We start from the raw sequence: 27,031 nt of genomic DNA, 5'->3' as shown, positions 1-27,031 counted from the left end.
CCCTCTTGCTTTTCTGGCTTCTGGGATAGCTGCGCAGACTGCATTCGCTCCATAAGATGCACACACATTTCCCCTTACTTTTTAGAAGGGAAAAAGTGAGTCTTATAGAGCAAAAAATACAGTATTTACTTACACCATTTAACTACAATAACCTCTAAGTGATGTACAAGGAATAGAATACAAAGGAAATAAAAGTCAGTTAAAACTATACAATCAAATTTCAGCTGAAGTGCTTATGAGAATAAAGAAGTCTTCTGCATAATTTCTACAGGGCGGGGCTCTGTCTGATGTCAGTTGGGAGCAGCATAAAAATGGGCTCACAATACTGAACGCACAGCTCTTGGTGGATACAAGCTATGCCTCCAAATCACGGGGGGAGACCACAAACAGTGATCTCCCGCAAACCTCAGTAATCAAGCAAGGGATATAACAGACCAAGCAGTCTTTCAGAAGGTATCTTTGCATATCTCCCAACCTTTTCTGATGCAAAAACAGGATGCACACCTTCTGGGATGCGCTCTTAGGTGAGCTGCATCCCCCCGGGTCTTGCTCTAGCCCTGAAAAAAGTACTTGGGGGTGGGGATCTTGCACAGTGCCTAAAAATGCACACTTTGGGGCAGTATGCGAGATCACAGCTCTGAAAAAAGAGCTTTTTCAGGGAGAGTGCAGTACGAGAGTGCGGCACCCAAAATGGCTGCTGAGATCTTGCAAGAAAAAAGGGGATGTCCCATTTTTTTCCAGGGCACTTGGAAGGCATGTCCTTGACCCTAGTTGTTAATTCAGTGATGTTTCTTTTTAAAAAATAATCCTGTCTTTTGAAGTTGGAAAAAATGTCTCTCAGTAGAAGTAGGTTTGGGGTGTCACAAGCTCCCAGCCAATCAGTGCAGTACACAGCAAGTTCTTCTGCAGACAGAAATAACTGGTTATGATTGAGGACAATCAGGCAAATGTCCTTCCAAGAAGTAGTGATTTCTGTCGTTAAGCATGTGTGTACTCTCTTATTGCTGTCCTATTCCTTTAGACCATATTTTCATGTCTGACTCATCACACCATCCCTGTGGTTTTAGATCTTATTTAAAATCACATGGGGTACTTGAAGCAGCATACCCTCCAACATTTCTCCGATGAAAATAAGGATGTCCCATTCCATAATTATTATTTTACTATTTATACCCCACACATCTTACTGGGTTTTCCCATCACTCTGGAAAGCTTCCAACATATATATAAAACATAATTAAACATCAAACTTTTTTTAAAAAAACTTCCCTATACAGGATTGCTTTCATATGGCTCGGAGGTCTGATAACTCCATAACCTTCAACATTTCTCCAATGAAAATAGGGACATCCTAAGGAAAAGAGGGATATTCTAGGATCAAATCAGAAACTGATTTGAAACTGGGACAGTGTCTGTAAATCAGGGACATCCCTGGAAAATAGGGACACTTGGTGGTTATGCAGCTGTTCCCAATTCAACCTGACTGTCCTGGTTTCAGATGACTGCCCTAAGTGTTTGCAGCCTCGTATGTCCATGGAGCTGTGTGGGTGACTCTGAGATGGGCTGTGTGGCTTATTCTACATACAGAAATGGTGCAGGAGTGTTAACATATGTGAGTAGGTGGCCAGATACAGATAATCAAAATAGGATGAAATGCATCAACAAAAAGGAGTATGGAAAAGGACACACAAAAGCTGCCCATGCTAATTTGTATTATAGATGGGAATTTAGAAATATTTACTATAATTAAAAATGAAATACAGTTGTCCAGATTCAACTAACTGGTCCCACTAGTTGAAGCAGGCACCAAGACTTCTGCCAATGCTATGGGGCTTTTGCCCTCCTACTCCCATGTGTACCTGCCCTTTCATTAGCTCTAGCTTTTAATGGTTATTTATCTCTAAATCAGACATTGAAGAAATGGCATTGTCAACAGAGAACACCTTCTAATAACATCATTCCTCTGTAAAGCTGGACACATGGCCACTGTATATGAAAGTGGCCATATTCCATTTCTCACAATATCCCCAGCCATGTGACTCCAGCACACACTCTTCCAAAGAAAACTAAACCCTGCTGCACTAACCCCGACTTGCTTACCATGTAGGGAAGTAAGGAGTGTTTAACCACCTAGAGAACTCATGTGACAAGTCGCAGGAACCATCTCAAAAACATGTGTATGTGAGTGCTTGTGAACAGAGATCGGAATGCAAAATTGGACCAATATCCTAATCTTATGAGCCATGTGCATAATTCATAGGACATAGATTGTATCTATCTTATTCATGAAATTTTAAACAGGTCTGTTATTACTGTTGACCATTAAAAAGCTATTTTTCTTCTGTATGTGCATATTGACATTCCCACACACTTGAGAAAAAAGTCTTAGATCTCCTTAAGCCATCTGGTTTTTATATCTTCAACATATGTGCAGCCTGTGCATGCTTACTTCGCGACAAGTTTACTCCTAAGTGTGTGCATAGCACTGCAGACTTCAATTGCGAGAGATCAGATGAGCAAATGCACTGGCTTTTTAAAATAGTCTAGATGATTTTATGACTGTGGTTAAGTTGCACCTATATTGGGACCAGGGATGAAATCTTCTGAAAACCTTGGTGTCACACTTAGGCACATGGATTTTTTCTAATTCCTACCTCATTCCTTAATCTCAGTGAGAAGCAAGACCATCCACCCTGGTTATGTATGAGCAGCACAGACATAGGCAGGTGTTGGGCACAGCTCAATCCGGTCATAACCACCAAGACTCATGTATACAGCCATTTAAAATACATTCCTCCTTTATGCCTAACTGAGGCACAGAGAATTGTCTGAAGGCTCCTTGTGTAACTCCAGATCGGAAGTTAATCAGGCCTGGGCATCACCTGTATGGCATCAGGATGAGAAGCTGCTTGAACATTCCTCCTATCCTGAAGACCTTGGCTGAAGAGGAAAATGTCAATGTGAAAAGCACATGCCACATCTGATGCATATCTGATGTCACATAACGGTAAACAGGAAAGGAGAAGGAATTATACAGAGAGTGGAATATTCTAGTACAATCCCAGTAGTGTTCATATGCATTTTTCTATTGCTTTCTGCCTCCGAGGCAATGTCAATACACAAAGTACATCTCTCTGTAGGACTTTGCTATTTCTGATCTAAAGCAGGGAAGCAGTAAGACACTTCATGCAGAGAGTCTTGAAAACAAGACTTAATAAAATAACTTTGGTACAAACATTGATAGTTAGGCAAAGTATGGCCAGTGAAGAGAACAGAGTCTTGGTTAACTCTACCCAACCCAACACATTTAACCAACAGCAAATATACAAAACATCATTCTTGACTAATAGGTCATTTTTAAAAAAAGAATTAGGAGTTGTGATCAAATAAATCCACTACATATTACCACACTGGTAAACTTATCAGTCTTAAACTAAATCAGTCATCATTAAAACCAACATACTGTTTTATATACATCATAGTCACATGAAACACATGACACACTACCAAATCATAAGTTCTTTCCTCCACGTGGCTAGAGCAGTGGGCAATTCTCTTTGGATTTTTAAGGAATGAAGAAGGCCTGACCCCTAATAAAATCCTGGAATGGGGCTACTTCAGAAGATGGCATCATAAACTGACTACTTTGTGCAGTCTTAGAAACCTGGGGACCAATTTCATGCAGGACTGGGCTCATAGCCTAGGTGGAATGTGCCATTTGAATACCTCAACTAGTGGTCCACCCTCAGCTGCAGTTGCTAACAATGCAGATCCTTTTTGCTCCTCACTTGCATACTCATTCAGTTGTCTCCTCTTTTCCAGTTTGCTTCTAGAAGGTGTTGACCACTGGATAGCTGTTTGCTAGATGCAGGAGGTCTTCATGTTTTCAAGAGAAATGGTTGTACAGAGGCACACCCAGAAGGGAAAATGACATGCCTATAGTTTGAAGCATCACAATGAAGACTTTTAAACATTTGTCTTGCTCTCAGCCTATCTTTCATCATTTTTTTAAGCCATTACTGCCTAGACTTGTCCAGAAAAAGGAATAAATATGTATTTCTTCACAGGCATTTATTTATAAGTTTATCTTAAAAAATCGACCCCTCAGACAGTTTGCAAGAATTAAAATAAATTTAACGTTGCTAAATTTTATGTTTTTTACTGTGCCATTCCATATCCTCTTTTCTGGGAATAAGGCCTGCTGAGGTGACTTGGACTTTAGCTGGATTCGATTGCACTGTGAGCCAATTAATAGTATTCTTGGGGGCTGATCCCCCTGCCCCTGTTTATGATTTTGAGTCATAAATTCTAATATCATAAACACTGTAATGTGACATATTTAGGCAAGAAAGTCATGGGCCGCATGTTCAGATGAATGTCACCTTCTTATGAAAATATATATGAAATGATATGAAGTTTGGGTAGCTCTATCCATGTTTCTATAATGAACGAGGAAGCCTCTCATTCCTATTAACAACTAATGGAACAAACACCACCAGAGGTTACAAGAGATGGGAAATATGACCAAGAACCTTGGGATTTCCCCCATGGGCCTTCATCTTTGATGCAAAGTAGTCTTAATGCTACCTCATATGAACTGACAAACAAAGCGATAAGGAAAAGATCCTTACTGCTTAACTCCATAGCTTCAGTTGTATTTAGAACTAATTACAAGGCCTTTTCCAGATTTGTTCTTATTTGTTTCTTGGTAAAGAGGCTGTACAATTGGGTGATGCTTATTTTCATGTAGTGCAGACCACCGTGCTTTCCTCTTTTTCTCACTCATTAAAAGGTTAGAGAGAAAGAGGAGCAAAGTCATGTCTGGGAAATGTGGAGAAGGGAGTGCACTTGATAAATAATTGGGAGAATTTCGAAAGGAAGGGTGAAATGAATAGACATTGAGAAGTTATATTAAGTTCCTTCTTGTACAGATAGGAAGATCAAATCATTCTGCATTTGATGTTTACAGGGGAGAATCAAGAACAAGTGTGAACTGGACATTGCTGACTGTACTAGATAAAAAGACAATTACAAGCAGAAAATAGAGTTGCTGATAACATGCAGCTTCTGCATGGGATGCTCAGCTAATGGGGGTGGGGTGGGAAGAAAGAGAGAGAAAGAGGAAGACAATATCTAAGAATGGAAAGGAAGCTAAACCCCTGCCAGCCTCAGTCTCTTACTACAGTCCTGCTGACTCAAACATAGCACAGCTCCTCAAAGACATATGTAGAAATGTTCAAGAAGCTTATTTTGAGTCATTTGCTCTTCACTTCCCAGCTCTCATTAAAATAATCTGTTCAGATTGTCTGTGGGAGTTATTTTTTGCTCTCTTAAGTGGTTCAGAAGAGAACATAGAGAGGAACAGATGAACTGCTAAACCTGAAAGTTTACTTTTCTGCTGCGATCGGATTTGCAGTCCATAGCCACAGGAGGCTATACATCAAAAACACAAAAACAAAGAAACTAACGGGCATGTGCTGAGTAGACTGAATTTATGGCCTAGCTACTCCAGAGCCTGACACCAAGGCTGATGATTCTGTAACATTAGTATCCTACACACCTCCAGCAGCACGTTCAAAACCACAAGAACAGCTTTAGACTCAACACCAAACACCATTCTCATTGCATCTCTCTCACCATCTAACAACTGTGGCCACCTTCACCACTGTCCATGTATGGAAAGAACCAATCAACATGCAACAATTCCCCACAATGTCGATATATAGATTCCAAGTTATATATAGCGGTAGTAACAATACCCAGAGGTAGCCATTGAATCCTTTCCAGTGTGCAAGGATATGTCCAAGAAGAGTCCACACAGAGTCTACATGTAATGAGGAGAGTGAAGATCCCTGTCAAGTCCCTGAAAGAATTATTTTAATTCGTCAGTCTCCCTTCAGAAAATATGCACAAAACTGAACAGGATAGATTTGTATTGGTTTCTTTGTGATGGAATCAACCACTGTGCAAGGGATGAGGGAGAACCAAAGGAACAAACTCTTAAACACACACACCTACACCTACAAATGAAATGTTTCAGAAGACAAAACTGATCTGGCTGGCACCCTAGTAGAAAAGATACTTCCACTAGGGAGTAAGAGCTGCTGGTTGTATTTCTGCTACAAGAGTATGTCGGTGTCAAAAGAAAAGAGTAATTTTGGATGGAAAGGGCAGTGTCAACAGGTTTAGAACTCAGGCTTCCACTACAGAACACCATTGGGTTTTCAGTCACTAATTACAGCTGCTGAGAAATCTTTGCCTTATATCTATAACTTACTTAACTAGAGATTTATTTTTATTTTGCTATTGGAAACCAAGTGAAAAAATGGGAAATGATTCTTTCCTTTTCCCTCTCCCCTCCAAAAGATAAAGCACCCAACTGTGACATTTACAGTTATTCGTTTCTGGTAAAGACTGAAGACACCACCATCTTTCTGAGTAGCTAAGAAATATCATGGTAAATGGTGTTTATTAATCCAGATGCACAGCTCATCTTACATTTCGCTTCCTATGTGCTAATCTGTTCCATTCTGGTAAACTGGATTTTCATGATAATCTTTTTGGTAATGCCCCAATTTATATGAAAATAATTTCTGGGAAGGCTAAATGTGTCATCTTAGTAGTCAAAAGTGAAATTTATGATGCTTTGTTCTGACCTTTATTAATAATTTAACAGGTTAGGCTCTCTTTTCTTCTTGGCCAATGAGAGGGAAAGGATGTTAACATGCTAATTCCTTCCCCAGTCACAGCTTCCTTTGCTCATCCTCTCTACCCCTCCCCTTGAAAAATTGCTGTATTTTAGTATTGTGTAGATGTACATGCTCCCGTTAGTCATACTTTTGAAGTTGTTGCAGAAAATTTTAATTGCTGAAATGCAGCTTGCCATAACAATTGGGCAATGGACCATCTGTTAGCATATATAATATTTAGTTGGAGATTCAGAGAAGGACACCATTACCACCATATTCAGAGCTGATGACTTATTATTTTTCAAGAGTGCCCCCTGACATCTTATGTACTTTTGTAGGGATGCGCAGGAAGAGAGTAAAGTTCACAGATCATCAACATGAAGGGACAGTTTTTGCCTTACTGCATAATTCAAGCCACAGGCTTTTCATCTATCCTTAGGTCATAGGGCTCCCAGACCAAAAGTGTAAACTTTTGGAAGCAACTTTTCTCATTTTTTCACAAATGATCTTTCTGTATTTTTAAAAAACTATTATTCCAACAGTTTTTCCGTGCTTTACAATTCTTTTATTTTTGCTCTCAGCAATCCTTTGAGGTCCACCAGAGAACACTGGTGTAGATTAAATGTGTTCATATGCCATGTATTATTTTCTGATGCTGAAATTTAATTACATAAGTTTGGACCTGATTATTTGTGGATCATGTGTAAAAGATTATTGCCATCAGAAGAGGGCCGCCAAGACTGCTTATGCTACTTCTGAAAAGGCATATTTCATAAGGGTATTTCAGAGCAGAATAGAAAGGGAATCTACAGATGCACTAAATTTATTCTTCCATGAGCCAGCAGTGCAACCTAATGCATATGAAAAGGCAAAGGATCAGCAAAGACTTAAGAAAAGAAAAGTGGACGCTTTTACCATGTCAGCTAGGGCAGCCATGTTTTTTCTCCAGAATCACCCCTGGGAACAATGGTATATCATGAAGCTGTGTTGGTGGGTGACCAACAGGGGCACTTGGCCCAGTATATATACCTTAAGCTGACCCAGGCGGTGTGTGTGTTTTGCCTGGGCCGGCTTAAAGTATATATACTGGGCCAAGCGCCCCTGTTTGTCACTCTTGTTCTTCTTCTTCCTGATGTTCCAATAAATGCTTTTTGAGCTGAATCTCAGTCTTGGATCATGCCTGAACCCACCTACACTTCAAACTAAGGAGAAATATGTGAGCTGAGTGAAAGTTGAAAGTTGTGTGCTGTTGCATGGTGGGGTGGCATCAGTGTTTATGAGGTCAAAAGAAACTTTTGGCAGAGTGTGAGCAAGGTATTCTGAGAGAAAAGTTCTATGTGGAACAAAAAAGGGAGGGAGGGTTTATTGAGTTTAAATTCATATACACAGTCCACTCCTTTTAGGAATATTAGTCCTTAATAGCTGCTGTCCATCTGGGTGGTCAATAGCCTTTCTAGCACCACAAGACGGTTGCTAGTTCTTCCTTGTGATGAATAATAGTCATTTTGTGAAATATTTCTATTTTATATCGTTAAGGCTCTTCTCGTCTAAAGCTAACCCAGTTTATGTTCCCTCATCTGTTACCTTCTGTTGGAGTCAATAAAACCTAATAATCTCTTAAGAGCGTCCAGGGTATTTGCATACACCAATCATTGGCAATAGTCTCTTTCATGAAATGAAAGGGATGATACATGAGGTTTAATGAGGATAAGATATATTTTAGGGACTTTATTGGGAACGGGGCGGGAGGAGAGCAAAAACGGAATCAGCAGCAGTCTTCTCTGCAGAAGTCACATGCATATGCAAAAGCAGCCTAATTGCCCTCTTTAGAAACTAATCATTCTGGATTTTACAAGCTACATTATATAACCTGACATGCTTGTTTCTTCTCTCCTATTATGTTTGTAAGCAGTGATCCTTCTGAAAAGAAAATCAACCCCTATTTTTATCTGATGCAACCATCTCCTTTTTTGCCTAAGTCTCTATCTCTGCCCCCCACCTCGTCTTCTATCCGCCAAATGGCACACCATTTCACTGTGTATTAATTGCTCTGTAAAATGCACTCGATGTCATTATCATTCCCCATTCAAAACTATTATCTCGGGCCATTATGCTATTGCATTATATTTATTTAAATGTGCATCTTCTGAATTAGCTCATTTTTAACAGCTAGCCATGTTTGAAGTATTTTTAAAGCCCAGGTTACTCACAAATCTACTTTAAAAAAAACCTTTATAAAAGTTATTGGTGTTATTCTGTTCAGAATCAAAAGTTTGGGCTTTTAGCTGTCAGTCTTTCTTTTTCTTTTCTTTTCTGGAATGAAAACATTTGGGAACCCCTGAACATGCACCAGATCCACTCTAAAATGAAACTCCCTACTTTTAAGAGATTCCTTAGATAGATATGAGAGGTGTGCATCATCTCTGTGTGTAACCTGACATGCTAGGCCAATTGGGGTGATTCCTGGAAGATTGTTACATTTCTGAGAAATGACATAGCTGCTAGGAAAGGTGGAGACTCCCTGATCTGCTTTGATGCATCTTGTTAATGGTGCGATGTGACTCAGCTGCATGATCTTGCCTGAAGTCACAGCAATATGCCTTGTTATTTGGGGTACACAAAGAGATAATGCACACCTCTACTGACTATGAATCACAGTACTGTATAATTTAGTTTTGGAGAGGGGTGAGGACTTTTCAGTTGCTGTATATTTTGACAGGAACTTCTAAGAATCACCTTGTTTTTGCATCTCGAGGTGAAACAGAACTGCTCTTGAATTTATGTCAATGGTACGTCTCTCTTCAAGATATTCCATGGCATCACTCATGTGATCTAGAAGCCATTGTCTACATGTGCTCCAGTGAACCTTGATTATGCATAAGTTATAGCTGTGCACTGGTAATTATTCTCTGGAGCCTTCCATCAAATTGCATTTCTCCTTTATGTTCCTAAGTGAAATTCTTTTTCCTATCACCCGTTCCAACTCCCAACCACTGTAATAACTGAATGAATACAGCAACTCCTTGAGGTGTTGTACCTTCCTTTGTTAAATGAAATGTGTAATTGACAGTCTCACTACAGAATTCCCTGGCTGCAAATATCTGATCCACTTCTGGTGTCTTTCATTTTGGCACTCATTATATTTATTCCCTCACAATAGGAATATTAATGCCTCTGGTTCATCAAGGAACCACCCCTTCGGTATAACAGAAGGCCCCTCACACGAGCCAAAATGCACCACTGTGACTCCTGTTATTCCATCCTTAAAAGGATGCCATATATCAAGGAAGGTGGCTGGCAGTTCCTCCCACTGAATCACTGATGTAGGTTGCATTAACTCAGGATTCTTAATATAGTAGTTTCACTCCTTACCTTTCTTAGTGACTATGATTTGAGGTCAGATTTATAAAGAGCTTCTCAGTAAGTATCCCTGCCATTTAGCACTGACTTTGAAAGGAAACAGGAGGAGGGTTTGAAGCTGCTCTCTCCTTCTGGGGAATAAGTAATGTCTGCCAATGTGAGCATAGGTAAGAGAGAACAGATACGGCAGATTTGTACTACTCATATTACAGATGAAAAAGGAGCTGATTAGAGCTGAGCCTTATAAATCCTGATGTGGATTCAGAACATTACATTCAAAGCCAATGACCAGCTCTTCTGCAAAATAACAAGAATAGTAGAGTCACACCTTGGGTTACAAACGCTTCAGGTTACATGTTTTCTGGTTGCGTGCCGCACCGAACCTGGAAGTACCGGAACTAAATTGTGCTTTGCACACGGATCACGTTCGCAACCCAATTGTCCACTGTAATAGTAATTATGTTTATAGGATTTTGTTAATTTAGGAGGATTGTCAACTTGTAATACAGTCGTACCTTGGTTCTCGAACGGAATCCGTTCTGGAAGTCCATTCGACTTCCAAAATGTTCGAAAGCTAAGGTGTGGCTTCTGATTGGCTGCAGGAGCTTCCTGCACTCAATTGGAAGTGGTGTTGGATGTTCGGCTTCCAAAAAGCATTCGCAAACCAGAACACTCACAGCGTTCGGGATTGCAGTGTTCAGGAGCAAAAACATTCAACTCACAAGACATTTAAGAACCAACGTACGACTGTATGTGTTAGAACCTAAGAAGAGCCTTGCTTTGTAAGGTCTAGTCCAGCATCCTGTTCTCACAGTGGTCAGTCAGCTAGCTATGAGAAGCCCCCAAGTAGTATCTGAGTGCAGCAGCTCCCTCCTCAGTGGTGATTGCCATAAATTGCCATTTAGAGGAACATTGCCTCTAATACTGGAGGTGGTACATAACCATGATGGCTAGTAGGCATTGACAGCCTCATCTTTCAAAGTCTAAGCATCTTTTAAAGCCATTGAAGATGGTGGCCTTCAATATATCTTATGCTACTCTGATAGCAAATTCCATAATTTGTCTTGAATCTTCTATAGTTTTGTCTGTACTGATTTTTCAAGTGCCCAGCTTCAGTAGATGGCTGTCGGTTCTAGTAATGACAGGACTATCCACACCATGTCTCCACACCATGTAACCTTTCCTGGTCATTATGGTTGCCCTTTTCTAAACCTTTCCCAACTCTACAAACCGTTTTGGAGCTGTGGCACCTGACCTGTACACAATGTTCCAGGTGCAGTCACACCATAGATTTGCACAATGTCATTACAGGCATGGGGTTACATTCCAGACCCCTGCATGCATTGCTGGTGCCCACATAAAGCATTTTGCCCCGCCCCATTTCACCCTTTTAGTTATGTTTTGTAGGGTTGCCGAATTTGAAAAAGTACAATTCCTGACACCAGCAAAGCTTTAGGAAGATCCCAAAATTGTTGAGCTTTTTTAAAAGAAGCCCACCAAAATTGTTGAACTTCTACCCAAATCGTCGAGCTTGTTTTGGGAAACCTCCCCCCATAATAGCAGTTTTAAGCTTCTGGAACTGTTTCCGCTGCTTTTCCCATTACCGTAAATCCTGGTTTCCCCTGGCAATTTGCCAATTCAGCAAAAATCCCACCAGACACCCCAAAACCAGGACCTGTCAGGAATTTTCCATATGGATGGCAAGCCTATGTTTTAGGTTCAGCACCATGTGCATGTGAGTCAGTCATTGCCTGTATTACGTTGGCAGTTTTCTTTTCAGTCGCTTTGGATCCAAATCCTGAATATGTCCTTTAGAAAATTCCTTATTGTTAAAACACATTGCTAGATATTAAAACTTGCCATATCATTATGTTAATTTGCAAATGGCAAAAATGTTACAGTCTTTGCAAGTGGAATGCTGATGGAGAGTTTGCTTTGCAGGGCAAATATCCATGTTTTCCTACCACCCATATGGCAATGTTTATAATATACTGAAATCCATAATAAGACAGTACATTTATTAGACCTACCAACATGTTACAAAACAGTGAGTGGGTTCTCCTGAACTCTTAATCATACCTAGTGTTCAGGAAATCAGGAAATGGGGAGGGAAGAGAAGAGAAAAACTGGAAGTGTTTAAACTGTAAAGTCTGCATTGGTCTCAGTCTTGCGATGGAAAGATAAATTTACATCACTTAAAGACGGCATTTATTCCCTGAGGGCTCATTCTAATGTAACTAGTACATATTACCTAGTGCAGTGCTCACCACTTACAATTAATATTGGCTTTGGTAAGATTCCCCCCCCCCCAATGTTTCCCTTTACTCCTGTCCTCTACTACAAGGAACCTGTGCATTTTGCTTAAGTCTGGGGAACCACTGGACTTTACATTTTTTTAAAATGGAGGAATTGGCCATTGTGTGGTTCTTCTTCCCAGCATCCCTGGGGTAACCTGAAACTTGCTGGCCACCCAGGAGCTTAATGTGTTGCTAACTCTTCCATCTCTCCATCTTAAGACTGAGACCAAGGTAGATCCCATGGCTTTAAACTAAGGCTGCTCACAGGATCAGCACAAGCTTGTTCACCTCAGATCCTCTTTTCAATAAACCAGGGACACCCATGTTAGCAAACACCCTAGCCAAAATGCTTGAGGCAGCTGTATGTACTGAACTATTTTCAAGGGAGGTAAGTCTGGATGAGCATTTGAAATTGCATCACTTTGTGGATTACATCATGTTTGACCTTAATGTGATACTCCTATGTCCTTTTATTTTCTGAAACCTGAAGCTTGTGCTAGGTAGATGATTTTATGGGTTTGTTTAACCTTAAAATGATACTGGCTTGCGTCTTGTTTTCTGAAACTCTGCATGTAGTATAATGGCTAAGAGACTGAACCATGAATCAGAAAGTCACCAGTTCTAACCTCCCTGTTGCCATGATGTCTCCAGGTGGGCTGTGACAAGTCACCTTCTCTCAACTATCAGCAACACAGGGATAATAAAACTTTCTTACTTTAAAGAGCTGTTGCAAGGATTGCAACAAGATAATTGATGTGAAGAGCTTTAAACACATGAAAGTACTATATATTGTAGATCCTGTTTTCAGTTTCTTTTTGTCACTAGATGGCAGCCTTTTAGGTCCTGTCATGATTTGATAACGTACACCAGGATACCAAGTGTTAATTAACAAGGTCGGCTTTGATCTGATGCTTATATATAAACACACCCACCCATACAGCCCCCAGCATTTTCAAGATGACAATTTTCGCTACCAGGTGATGCTTGTCATTGAAGGCTATTTAATCTCTCTTAGTCATGCAAGATACAATAATATTTAAATGCATGAGATTTCAGTGCCACTAGCCATTTTAAATGCCTAAGCCAGAGGTGTCCAAAAAATCAGGAAGGACCATGCTGGCAATTTTCCATGAGCCCCACGGGTGCACTGAAATTGCACATACATCACAGCTCAAATGTAAAGACCTAGAATTAAGTTTTCTTGTGCTCCAGGTTTCTTGACTGAATCAAAATGACTTGTGGATTCTGTTCAGTAGCAGGAGAAGCAAAGTACTGCTACCTAATAAAAGGCATAGGGGGATTGCGAGAATCTGGAGGGCATGGCCACATTTTATTGCATGAACAGAACTGTGTCTGCAATAGAAGTTGTCTTTAAAGGTACTGGGCGAAGTGTTTGTTTTACCTAGAGACACAGAACATCCTTTTAATACAAGAAGCATTGATGTTGTTACAAGCTCATTTTCATGGTAAAAGAGGAAGGCATTAGTCATGTCGCTAATGGCAAATGACAAGCATATTTTTTGCCTTCAGTGTAAGTAGCTAATTGTCGTATGAATAGAGACAACAAATTTCAGACTATGGGTGCCATTCAGCTCCATTTTGGAGTGTTTAAAGGAAAGTTTTAAGTAGATCAAAGTTCCACAGATGAAAAGCAGCATAGCTCAAAAATGTAGTGCAGCCCGTTGGATAGTTTTTAATTAGAAATATTTACTGTTGTACTTTGATACTTCCCCATTCATGTCTCCTATTTGTTGTTTCGTACAAACAACATAATTGAAGTAAACTGCATTTATGCTTAGATGCATTCTTAATGATGCTGTCAACGGCTATGATTCCAAGTTTGAATTTGGGTTGTTTACTTGTTCCTCATATTTTTATGGCATCTTGCCTCCGTGGAAGTCTGAAATACATGCATGATGTTCCCAGACACTGTCCCAGGTACTGGGCTGCTTAGCTTTGGAGGCTGCTCCTGCATGGACCATCTGTGCTGTGCATATTAGGAGCTGAAGCACAGAATCTACCCTCAAGTGTCAACATATCCAGAGAGGCTACAATGCCGGAGTGGGTCATGCTGAACTGAAAACAGATGTGCACAGGGCCCCTAGGGTTAAATACAGTCAAATGAACATTCCAATAGCAAATGGGTTAAAAAAAGGTAAAAAAGGCATTCATGCAGAGATGAGTTCAGATGTGCCTCAGCCTGCCATTTTGCACAGGAATTAGCTCAAGAAACAAGACATTTAGCCTGAAATTTACACAAAATCATAAATATAATCCAAGTTGGAAAAAGATATCGATCTACAGATTTCACTGACATTTACAAATAAATGATGCATTGCTCTTTTCATTTTGCTGGCTGAGCTGACCCAAATGGCCTTTACATAATTTACTTTTGATTAAAGAAGTGCTTCAACAGTGAGAACTCAAAAATAAAATCAATACATTTATGACACCATTTCTGAGGGGGCGAAAAGATATGCAAGATAAGGTGAAAAATTCCTATGAAGGTACCAAAATAAAGAAACAAGGATTTTGCCTTTGTGGACAGTTCTCACACATGAGCACCGAGTTTAATGCACAAGATTTACCATGAACTTCATGTTTGTGCACATCAGACAGTACAGGTTTTGAAGAAATGTTATTTCTAAAGTGGGGTGTCTGAGAAATTAGATTTGTTAATTTTGATACAACCTGGCCTGGTTTCCACATACCAGAGAATATGTGGGCAAAGCTGGGCAGTTGTGGAGTGTGACAGAGCAGTGTTGCCTTCTTCTTCTTCTTCTTCTTCTTCTTCTTCTTCTTCTTCTTCTTCTTCTTCTTCTTCTATCACTCGTAGCCGAGTAAGATTGTCTTCCATAAACACGGTTTTAACAATGAGCCCGTAAGTGACTGTGGAGGCCAATTCTGAATCCACACATCCTTCCACAGTGGGGACATTGGGTTCTGGGTGGGAGTTGATCACCACAACCACAGCCCTCCTGCTCAAGTCAGCTGGGCCAGAAGGTGAGCAGCAAGTAAAACATTGCTCCATACTACTAGAGCTGGAAAAGCTATTGTGATTGAGTGATTGGAGGGATGCCATTTCAGAATCCAGTGCATGCCAGACAAGCTCAGTCCCTTCCTTTCTCTGCCCCCAGAATGCCTCATTTTGGGAGTTTTCATGGGTTACCACTAGGGATGCACAAACATATCTCAATCTGTTCCTATATTAATTCAGGGTTTCGTCTGGTATTTTTCATTCCACTGAATTTGGTTTTTGCACAGGTTTGTATTCTATTTTATCATTTGCTGATGTGGAAACATAACTATTTTAAAATGTATGTTTAATGCTCTTTTTACATAGCTGAAATATTTTTGTCTATTGTGTGCTATCAGCAAACATGTGCATATATTTTACCTTCCTTGTGTATTCCCTGCATGTTGGCCATTTGCAGCAAGACCTGGGAAATATCTCTTCTCTTCTGTCCCAACTGTGTTACGACTCATCTTCAATAACAGGAGCCTACATTAAAAGTGGAGTTAGGAAACAAAGCACTTTTCTGAATACATGTTCTCTGTAAATGATCAATTGTTCATGTGAATGTCCTTTAGAAATGAAAAGATGAAAACGGAACAGAGAACACTGGAAAGCTACCTATGCTCATAAACTACAGTGCAGGGAAACTTATCCTGTTACACAAAATTGGTTTTCCCATTAGCTGCCTTATTGCAATATGCTGGGAACTGAAAATGCAACAGTGAGAAAAGTGATGGTGACACTAAGATAAAGCAATGCAACTTGGTTAATGATATCCCAAAACATTCATTTCAGCTTCCCAACTGTGCGCTACACTCTGAACATGCATAATTAATGTAGATTCTGGCAATCTGGTAGAAAAAAATAAAATTAAGGCAAACTTTTTGCTCTTTCTGAAGCAATGGTATACAGTGGTACCTTGGGTTACAGACGCTTCAGGTTACAAACGCTTCTGGTTACAGACTCTGCTAACCCAGAAATAGTACCTCAGGTTCAGGATGAGAACAGAAATCGTGCGGCGGCAGCGGGAGGCCCCATTAGCTAAAGTTGTACCTCAGGTACAGGTTTCAGGTTAAGAACAGTCCTCCAGAACGAATTAAGTTCTTAACCTGAGGTACCACTATATTATTTGCGAGGTACTTTTGTAGGTACCCTGGTCTTTGTGTCCATATCCTACTGTTCTAGAAAACTGAGAGGCTGTGTTTAGCCAATACACTTGCAGTCTTCCCTTTTCACTGTGTGGAAAGTTGATAATAGAATCATAGACTCATGGAATTGGATAGAACTATGAGAATCATCTAGTCCAATTCTCTACAATGCAGGAATCTTTCGCCCAACCTGGGGCTTGAACCCACGACCCTAAGACTCAGAATCTCATACTACTGCATGAGCTATCCCTGATCATAGGAGGCAGCCTAGCATGCAGAACCATGAACCCTCGACGTGCACAGATAATGGACATTTGGAAAGGGCTTATATGGAATGGCAACAGCTATCTTGCAACTTTCCTGCTTTCTTCCATGAAAATTTATGCAAAAACAGTAAATGGCAGTCATAGCATTTCCTACCCTGCAGGCAAAACCTATTTCTTATCCAAAACAGAAGGTTGCTAATCTAATAGCTGGGGGCGGCGGCATGCTGATACTGGTTGTGGGAGGCTGGGAGCCTTATCTCGGGTAACATCTTTAGAAGAAATGCAGATGTGAAACATCACAGGGTTACAGTGCTCAGTTGCCAAGTCATCATAGCCTTGCAAACTGAAAAGGAACCATGTTATCAAGATGATTGTGGGAAACAATCATAGCTCCACAAGTACATTGGAAAATAAATATAGGTTATGTTGCATACCGTTTGCATCCAGCCATACCACTCACTACTGCTGAATCTCTGTAAAAATAAAAATATAAAGAGCCATGTTGCCTGGAAATACCTGTATGAGACTCTCTACCTGTATGTGCCTGGAAATAAATTGTTCTAATTCCTAGTAGCTATCTATCAGTCAATCAATTAATCAAACAAACAAACAAACAAACAAACAAACAAACAAACAAACAGCTAACTAAATGTACAAATAAGAAGAAGAGAGAGGAGGGGAAGCAAGTAAAGGCAGCATCAGGGCCTACCCCCAGTTGGACAGTCTCCTTCCTGGCCCCCACAGAACCAACTTACAGCAGGAGGCCTGTGCAAAGAAACATACGGTGCTGACTCCTGTTCCAGTGGAGTTGCTTATTTTGCATTGTGTGGACAGGTGGAGCCCCCCAATCCCTGGGCGGCCCCCATGTGGAATAATGACTCAAGACAACGTGCTATGGATTAAAATTGACCACAACTTTATTATGTTTCAGATGTGGGTAGACCTTTGCTCAGGCATTGAGCGTTTATCCCTCCCAGTCCCCTGCCGGGGATCTGGGGAACATCAAGATTATTCAGTGGGGGGTGGGTGGGCTGGCTCTGGAGAACATATGTTCAAGCAGAGAGAGCCCACCCCCGTTACGCTGCCGTCACAGGGGAGAGCAATGACAACCTCTAGGCATATGGTCAAAGCCTCCCCTCAAAACAACCCCTTTAACAGGGAACCCTGGAATCGCCACTGCAAAGAGAAGGGGGGCGTGGGTCACCGCTACATGCCCACCCCCATTTAGGGAAGATAGACTAAAGGAGTCTGCCCAAGGCCTGATACCGCCAAAGTTGTGACATTTTGCTACAGGAAAGACAAACCTGCCAATACAGGAGAATTCCTTTCCGGCCCTTCAACAGTGACCTTGACGTAGCAGCGCCCGTGTACCTGTGGAGAAAAGGTTAACCTGCAAAAGAAGTCTTAACTGAGGGTGGGTAGGGCGGGAGAAGTTCTGGAGCCAACTGACAATTCCCAGGTAAGATCCTCCGCCTATTGTGTGGGCAGGTGTTCCCTCCCCCTACCTGGCCTGGTCACCTTGGCAACGCCTCCACAGGTGGGATTGGGCAACTGGCTGAGGTAGGCAGAGACCTCCAGGTATCCCACCTGGGGAAGGCAAAGCCAAGTCTGTGCTAATGGTGCTGCATAGGGTCCAGGGGGTTGCGCGCAACCACGCCAAGGGCGCCCCCCATTTAATGTGGGGAGCAGTCATTGTGGCATGTGGTTCTTGGTGTATCTGTTGTGTTTCATCAATGTATTAGTCACTAGTTGAAAAGTGGGATATAACTCTACTCAAATAAAATATATTAAATCAACTGAGTTTTCTTACCTATCAAATAGGAAGTAGGTATAATCTGTTTTTTACAATGAGATCAAATGGAAATAAGCATTTCTCCTGTCATTTACATCAGGCAGACAGCTGATAAGTCATGTTATCAAATTACCTAAATCTCTCTATCCCAAGATCAGATTCATACGGTAGCTGAAGCCTTGGGCCACTGCCCTTGCTTTGCCACCATGCACAATTCCAGCTCACGAGGACTGGATGCCCCTGACCACACCCAACATTGTAGGCCATTTCCTCATTCATACGTACCATTCTGCTCTAGTCCCTTTTCCTGTCTCAAAGATAGCAGCCAGTGGAGAAGCAGTTCAGGGTCAAGGTAGAGAGGGGTGATTTAAACTTGTGCACACAAGTGTTCTTCTAGCCAGACACTAGCTATTTATGTGTTCAGGATTTGAGGAACTCAATAAAATTTTAATTGAAAAACAATTTACCAGACAGGAACTATAAATTCCACCTTGCTGAGAGACTTCCGGTCGGTGCCAGCGCTTAATGGCGGTCCTAGCTCCGAGCTCCGGAGAAGGACTGCTTCGCAAGTTCGGGTCTTACCCGCTACGGCAAGCGGGGGACCCCTAAAATCCCAGGCGCTGAAGCCTGAGAACAAGGAGACTCGGTGGGCACCTTTGCGCCCCCCGGTACCGTGAAAGAGCCTTTTTAAAGGCTACGGATCGACATCGGGAGAGAGCGCGGTGCTGAGAGTCGCTACCCAGCCTGCGAAGTGAAGCCGCGTCGCCATAAGCGGAGAGCGCCGATTCCTTCCTGAAAAGAAATTTGGACTGAATCCCCGTGAGTAAGAGCTGAAAAATAATCGGGACCCTTTAAATTTTAAAAATTGGGCTAAAAACGGGGGAGATTTAAACAAAGGAAGTCTGCCTCCCCCCGACTGCATGAAAGCGAAAGCAACGGAGCTCTAAACCTGCATCCGTTTAAACCTGCTCTTTGATCAGCTAAACCGGACATTTAGACCTTTGATCTCCCCTCTAGCTAGCAGGGCTGAGGGGAGGTGAATTTGATCAATAACTGCATGATCTATTGGAAGTAAAAAACCTCTGCTGTCTCACCCATCTGAAAGCATGAAACGGCCTGCCTTTTTAGCACACTGAACTGACTTTTCCCTGTGAAGTGATACTTTGATACAAAGTTTCCACAGTGCCTGGCTACTGTATAATACAAGAAGAAACAGCATAAATTGGGCAACTGTGGCAATTTGAAGTTACAAGTTCTTAGTAATATTGACTTTGACTGTGTTAATCTCCTTTTTTACATCTTGGACAGTCTCCTTTGTTTTCGTATTTAGAAATTTTGTTCTATGGCCATTTTGATTTGCTCCCCCTAGAGGATAAAGTGAAGTCCGGCACGGCCTAAGATAGTGGAATTTTCCAAGGGAGAATAAATCCCGTGGGAATTGACCTTGACATGAGTGGCTCACAAGAAGAGATAGTTACAAGAGCCAAGACCAAGCAACAACAACAACAACAGCTGCAGCAGCAACAGGTAAAGAAAAGAGGCTCAATCTCAGGTGCAATAGCTGGATCAGCAGGAACAACAGGACAAGACAAAGGAACAGCCGTTTCTATGGAAGCTGTGACAGACGCCCTGCTCAAGATAAACCAAACTCTGGAGTCTTTGACAAAACAGACTTCAGAGAATACACTAAAATTAACAGAAATTTCAGCAAGATTAAACCAGAATACAGAATCTATAAATAAATTGGTGGAGGAAAACGCCACCACGCGCCAAATTGCGGAAGATGCCAAAGCCACTGCGGGAGAGACACAGGAGAAATTAGAGCCGATCGCCAGGAAGGTCTATGAGCATGATGCAACTTTGGCCTTGTGGGAGTTACAGAGGAAAGAGAGAAACTTAAAATTAAGACTGATTCCGGAGAATGAAAGAGATAACCTTGTGGAATATTTGACACGGGAGTTTGCGGATTGCTGGGACCTTGAGGAAGACGAATTCAAAATTACGACTGCCTTCAGATTGGGTAAAAAGCAAGACAGAAAGACCCCGAGAGACTGTTTGATCACACTCAGATCCAAGGAGGAAAGAGATAAAATACTAGGATTACACTTTGAAAAGGCCTTGCAAATCGGAAATTCAGCTGTACAGATCTTTAAAGACATCCCAAAATACATTCTGGACTTAAGAAACTTCTACAAGGACTTAGCTCTTCTGCTAAAGAAAAATTCTATCCGCTTCAGGTGGGAATTCCCACAAGGACTGTCATTTGACTACAAGGCAAAGAAGGTGAAAATAAAGACAATTCAAGATAAAGACAAATTTTTGGCAAGATACCAGGAGGACCTACAGAAGGGGACTGTGGACGTACTTGCAGAACAGAGGAGAGCACTGGATATTTTGAATCTCTCGATTGGACAAAAACCACCACCATCAGAAGAAGAGCAACAACTTGGAGCTGTTGGAGAAGCCTCAGAAAAATAGCAAGATGGCTCTGCAATTCCTTAGTTGGAATTGTAATGGGCTCAATGGGCCTTTGAAGAGAAGACAAGTATTTCATATATTGAATAGAGAACAACTGGACTTGATATGCCTACAAGAAACTCACATAACCAGAGCCCACAGGAGATTACTTATAAATAAAAGGTTAGGACAAGAATTTATTTCATCAGACAAAGTTAAGAAGAGAGGAGTTGTAATATATGTGAAGGAGAAATGGGCTCCAAAAATGATATTCAAGGACGAACAAGGGAGATATCTAGCAGTGGAGATACAAATACAAGGAGAAAAATTTCTAGTGGTTGGAATTTATGCACCAAATGAAGGCAAATCTGACTTCTTTAAGAGACTCCATGAAACCCTCACTGACTATCTGGATTACAATATGATAATCATGGGAGACATGAATGGCGTGGTCTCCACCAACATGGACAAGGCACAAAGACTAACAGTTAGCAAGGAAGGGAGACTCCCTAAGACTTTTTTCGAAATGACAGAAAATATGGACTTGATAGACATATGGAGAACAAGGAACCCTCTGGAGAGAGAGGGAACCTTCTTCTCCCAAGCAATGATGACCTGGACCAGAATCGATCAAATCTGGGTTACTAGTGGAATGGCCCCAAAGATCAAGAAAGTGGAAATCTGCCCAAAAACTTGCTCCGACCATAACGCCGTGAAGATGGAGATGAAACTCACAATAACTGGTCAATTTAGATGGAGAATGAATGACACCCTCTTTCGAGATAAGGAGATTCTCATGAAGGCCCAAAAGACCCTAAAAGACTATTTTGAAATAAATTTGAGGACCGACGTGGAGAAAAGAGTGATCTGGGACGCAAGTAAAGCGGTTATGAGAGGATTTTTGATTCAACAAAATTCAATAAAGAGGAAAAAACAAAATGAGAAAAAAGAGAAGATTTTGGAAATGATAAAGGAAGGAGAGAGAAAATTAAGAACAAAACCAAAATCTCAGGACATTTTAAGAGAGATCAAGTTATATCAAACACAATATATGGAATTGATGAACCAAGAGATTGAATGGAAGATAAAGCAAATGAAGCAAAAGACTTTTGAATCAGCAAATAAATGTGGCAAACTTCTGGCATGGCAACTGTAGAAAAGGCAGAAACTAAATACAGTTACAAGCCTAGAGGTGGATGGAAAGAATATATCTAAACCTAATGAAATTAGAAATAGCTTTTTAAGTTATTTCAAAAAACTCTACACTCAAGGCCCGCAAAATGAAGAAGATATAGACAAATTCCTTGGAAAATATGGATTACAAAACATCTCTCATCAAAGTAAGATGGACTTGAACCAGAGAATCTCAGAACAAGAGATAGAGGCTGCCATTCAGAATATGCAACTGGGCAAATCTCCGGGACCAGATGGACTGACTTCCAGATACTACAAATCGCTGAAGGAATGGTTGACTCAACCACTAAGAGAAGTTTGTAATGAGATCCTTGAGGGAAAAAGGGCACCTGAATCGTGGAAAGAGGCGTATATTTCACTCATACCAAAGTCAGAGACTGAAAAGACCCAACTCAAGAACTACCGCCCAATATCACTCCTTAATGTGGATTACAAAATTTTTGCAGACATTTTGGCAAAAAGATTTAAAAGAGTCTTGATGGAGAAGATTCATAAGGACCAAGCAGGTTTTCTCCCTAAAAGACACCTGGCAGACAATGTAAGGAATGTAATAGACATTCTGGAAAAGCTAGAGGTGAATATAAACACTAAAGCAGTATTGATTTTTGTGGACGCGGAGAAAGCCTTTGACAATATTTCTTGGAGTTTTATGAGGAAGAATCTTCATGGGATGGGGGTAGGCCAGGGTTTTGAGAATGGTATGGCTGCAATATATTCTGAACAAAAAGCTAAACTGATTGTAAACAATGTTGTGACTGAGGAACTTAAGATAGAAAAAGGAACACGACAGGGGTGCCCGATTTCCCCATTACTTTTTATTTCAGTTCTGGAGGTGTTGCTGAACATGATAAGAAATGACCAGCAGGTCAAAGGTGTGCAGGTCGGAGCTAAACATTATAAGTTAAGAGCGTTTGCAGATGACCTAGTATTGACTTTGCAAGAGCCAAACACTAGTACGAAAAAGGTTTTAGAAATAATACAACAGTTTGGCCAGGTAGCTGGATTTAAGTTGAACAAGCAAAAAACTAAAGTTTTAGGGAAAAACTTAACAGATATGGAAAAGGAGAAATTTCAAGAGGAAACAGGTTTGACTGTGGTAAAGAAGGTGAAATATCTAGGGGTTTACTTAACATCTAAGAATCTGAATTTGTACAAGGACAACTATGAAAAATGTTGGTCAGAAATTAAAAAAGATCTAGAAACATGGTCAAATTTGAAATTGTCAATGTTAGGCCGAATTGCAGTAATTAAAATGAATGTATTGCCTAGAATGTTATTTTTGTTTCAGACCTTGCAGATTCTTGACAAGATGGAATGTTTTAAGAGGTGGCACAAAGACATTTCGAAATTTGTCTGGCAGGGCAAAAAGCCCCGAATTAAATTTAAGATATTGACAGATGCTAAAGAAAGAGGGGGTTTTGCCCTGCCGGACCTAAAATTGTACTATGAGGCAGCAGCTTTTTGCTGGCTGAAAGAATGGATGCTCCTCGAGAATACGGACATCTTGGATCTGGAAGGCTTTAATAATGCTTTTGGTTGGCATGCATATCTTTGGTATGATAAAGTTAACAGTGCCTTTAAAAATCATATTGTCAGAAAAGCATTGTTTAATGTTTGGATAAGATATAAAGATCTATTGGAAAATAAAACCCCTAGATGGGTGTCACCAGTGGAGGCTAAAGCAGTGAAGAAGCTCAATATGGAGGTCGGATGGCCGAAGTATTGGGAAATTTTAGAACAGGATGGAGATAAGTTCAAACTACAAAGTCAGGAGAAATTGAAGCATAAAGTAGAAAATTGGTTCCAATATCGTCAAATAATGGAATTTTTTAAACAGGACAGGAAAATCGGTTTCCAGGTGGAAAAATCAAAATTAGAAACCGAACTGTTAGAACCCAATACTAAGAATTTATCTAGAATGTACAACTTGCTGTTGAAATGGAACACACAGGATGAAACAGTTAAATCGGCTATGATTAAGTGGGCTCAGGATGTTGGACATAACATTATGTCAGCTGACTGGGAATGGTTATGGAACACCGGTATTAAATTTACGGCATGTAATGCCTTAAAGGAAAACATTATGAAAATGGTATACAGGTGGTACATGACCCCAGTCAAGCTGGCAAAAATCTATCATTTGCCCGATAATAAATGTTGGAAGTGTAAAGAGACTGAAGGTACCTTCTATCACCTTTGGTGGACATGCCCGAAGATTAAGGCCTTCTGGGAAATGATCTACAATGAAATGAAAAAGGTACTTAAATGTACCTTTCCTAAAAAACCAGAGGCCTTTCTCTTGGGCATTGTCGGTCAATTGGTGACAAAGAAAGATAGAATCTTTTTTATGTATGCCACAACAGCAGCAAGAATACTCATCGCAAAGTATTGGAAGACACAAGATTTACCCACTGTGGAAGAATGGCAGATGAAAGTGATGGACTATATGACGCTGGCCGAGATGACAGGCAGAATCCGTGACCAACGAAAAGAGACGGTGGAAGAAGAGTGGAAAAAATTTAAAAGCTATCTTAAGGACTACTATAAACTTGATGAATGCTAAAATGTTGTGGTTTTCAGAAGCAAAAGGGTACAGGGATACAAGGCTAGACTATAAAAGAGGACTAAGATGAAAAAGATTGGAAAGTAACAATTGGGAGTTGCTAGTTGAATTTTGGACATTGGGATGCAGAGAGGGGGGGTATGGGGAAGTCCAAGAAAAGAGGTTTATGAAAATATGTTTGAAATTATACGTGTATGTTTGTCATTTTTAGTGTTTGTTTGTTTTTCTTAAAAGTGTTGTAAAATCAATAAAAATTTTATTAAAAAAAAAAATTCCACCTTGCTGAAGGGAAAACTTGGGCGTTGTTAAAACAGTAAAGAACAAGAAGCCTCAGCACCCTTTCTAAACAGAGTGGATGATTCTAACTACTCTTCTAACCACTGTATGTGGTAAGGAGTTGGAGTGACCACAATAGGTTATCCTGTTCCATAGATGTTTCCAGCAATGCATCTTGCAGTAAAACCACTAATAAAGAAAATAGCAAAGCCAGGAAGGAGGGAAGGGTGCCCATGAAGTGAAGTGGAATGAGTGCAGAGTAGAGCCAGCTTAAATAGCCAGATCTCCACCTCTTCCCTCAAGGGTGAATTGCCCCACGTGTGGCCAAAGCACACCCCACACTGTAACGAACCAACTTTCCTCTTCTTGTAAGGGTGGAGGGTGCGGCAAATTCACCCCTACTCAAGAGGGGGAATGGCATTCCAGCTAAGAATGTGCACAAGAACAGGTTTTGGCTTTGTATTCATAGCTTTGGGAAGCAAGCTACTCTGTTTGGGAGCTGCTCTTTGTATTTCCAATCAATTCATGTCCGTTAATTAGATCAGTTAAAAACAGTAGCATGGATCCTCAAATAAGGCTGGCAGGGAGAAAATGTCACTCTGCCAGCAAGGAACCTTCAATCCCAAGGGTTACTGAGGGTGGTGCCCTTCTCCCCCCACCATAGGTTTTTGGATATAGTGTCTTTTATTTGAGATTCCCTGGAAAGACCAGAGTGGGGAATATATCACCTTCCCAGCAGGGACTCCATTGCCCCTAGGGCTGTTGCTGTGTGAATGTGTGGCGGGGGTAGAGTCATAGCTAGGGGGTGGTGAGGTGGGCCCCCACCAGGGGTGCAGGTGGGCGGGGAAATCAACTAAAAGTATGTTCATAAATATGAATATTGATTATTGCCTCATAAGAAATGGTTTTAAATAGAGGGTGAATTGAATGGGTGGGGTTGGAGGAGAGGCGGAAAGAAGAGCCAATTTGTCCATTGCTAGGGGGCACAATCTGGACAGTTCTGCCAGGGGTGCAAGATCACCTAGCCACGACTCTGGGCGGGGGCTTTTGCCTTCTATGCATTTTTCAGATACAGTGGAGATACATTCATTGAATAGAAGGAATACAAAGATCCACATGAAAAGCAAACACTGTTTTTAATCCTTCCTCCAAATCACTGTGATTGGAATGTCTTGGGGAAAGTATCCAGTGTCATTAAAACTTACACCTGTCTGTCAAGATGAAACAAGCCCCCAGCTCTCCACCACTTCCCTTCTCAAGCTCTGAGAGTTTTTCCAGTCAGCTTGTTTCTCAGTAAAGAAAAAAACCTGACAGTATGTTTTTTTGAACAGACAAGGCCTCCTAGTCCCACAGAAGATTAGGGAGTCCCTGATCTGACTGGTTGCACATTGTTAAAGGCGTGATCTGATTCAGAAAATGAGAACCTTTCCTGAATCACATTCATTCACCTCGTAATTTGGTGTACACATGAGGCTGGTGCGCATGCCTAATTCCAGTCACTTTGTTTATTTGTGATTAGGATTTAAACTAGAGTTATACAACCATCATGCCTACCTTGATATTCACTCACCTGCCTCATCCTTCAGAGTCTCTGACTCTCCTCTGTGCTGGAGTTTTTGACAGCTCATCTACAGATTTTAGAGGCTGTCATCTCAGGAGTGTTACTGCTGCCTACATGAGCAATGAGTCCCAGCATGTTATACCCATACACATCTTGCTTTTATTTTGGATCATTTGCAGGTCACAGTGTCTCTCTCTGTGGAACTGTGAAATCCACCAGTCAAGACTAAATGTTTCTTATTGTTTATATCACAGGGTTGGGGAAACTTTGGCCTTCCAGATGTTGTTGGATTACAACTCTTACCACCCCTGGACATTGTTCTGGGACTGACTGAGAGTCCCAACAACATCTGGAAGGCCACACCTTCCACTCCTTGGTTTATATGGCTGCTTATTACAGGTTAAATAGAAAG

Source organism: Podarcis liolepis (assembly GCF_965112155.1).
Source record: "Podarcis liolepis genome assembly, chromosome: 6".
NCBI lineage: Eukaryota > Metazoa > Chordata > Lepidosauria > Squamata > Lacertidae > Podarcis > Podarcis liolepis.
The sequence above is the reverse complement of the archived record's forward strand: the minus strand, read 5'-3'. Positions refer to the sequence as shown.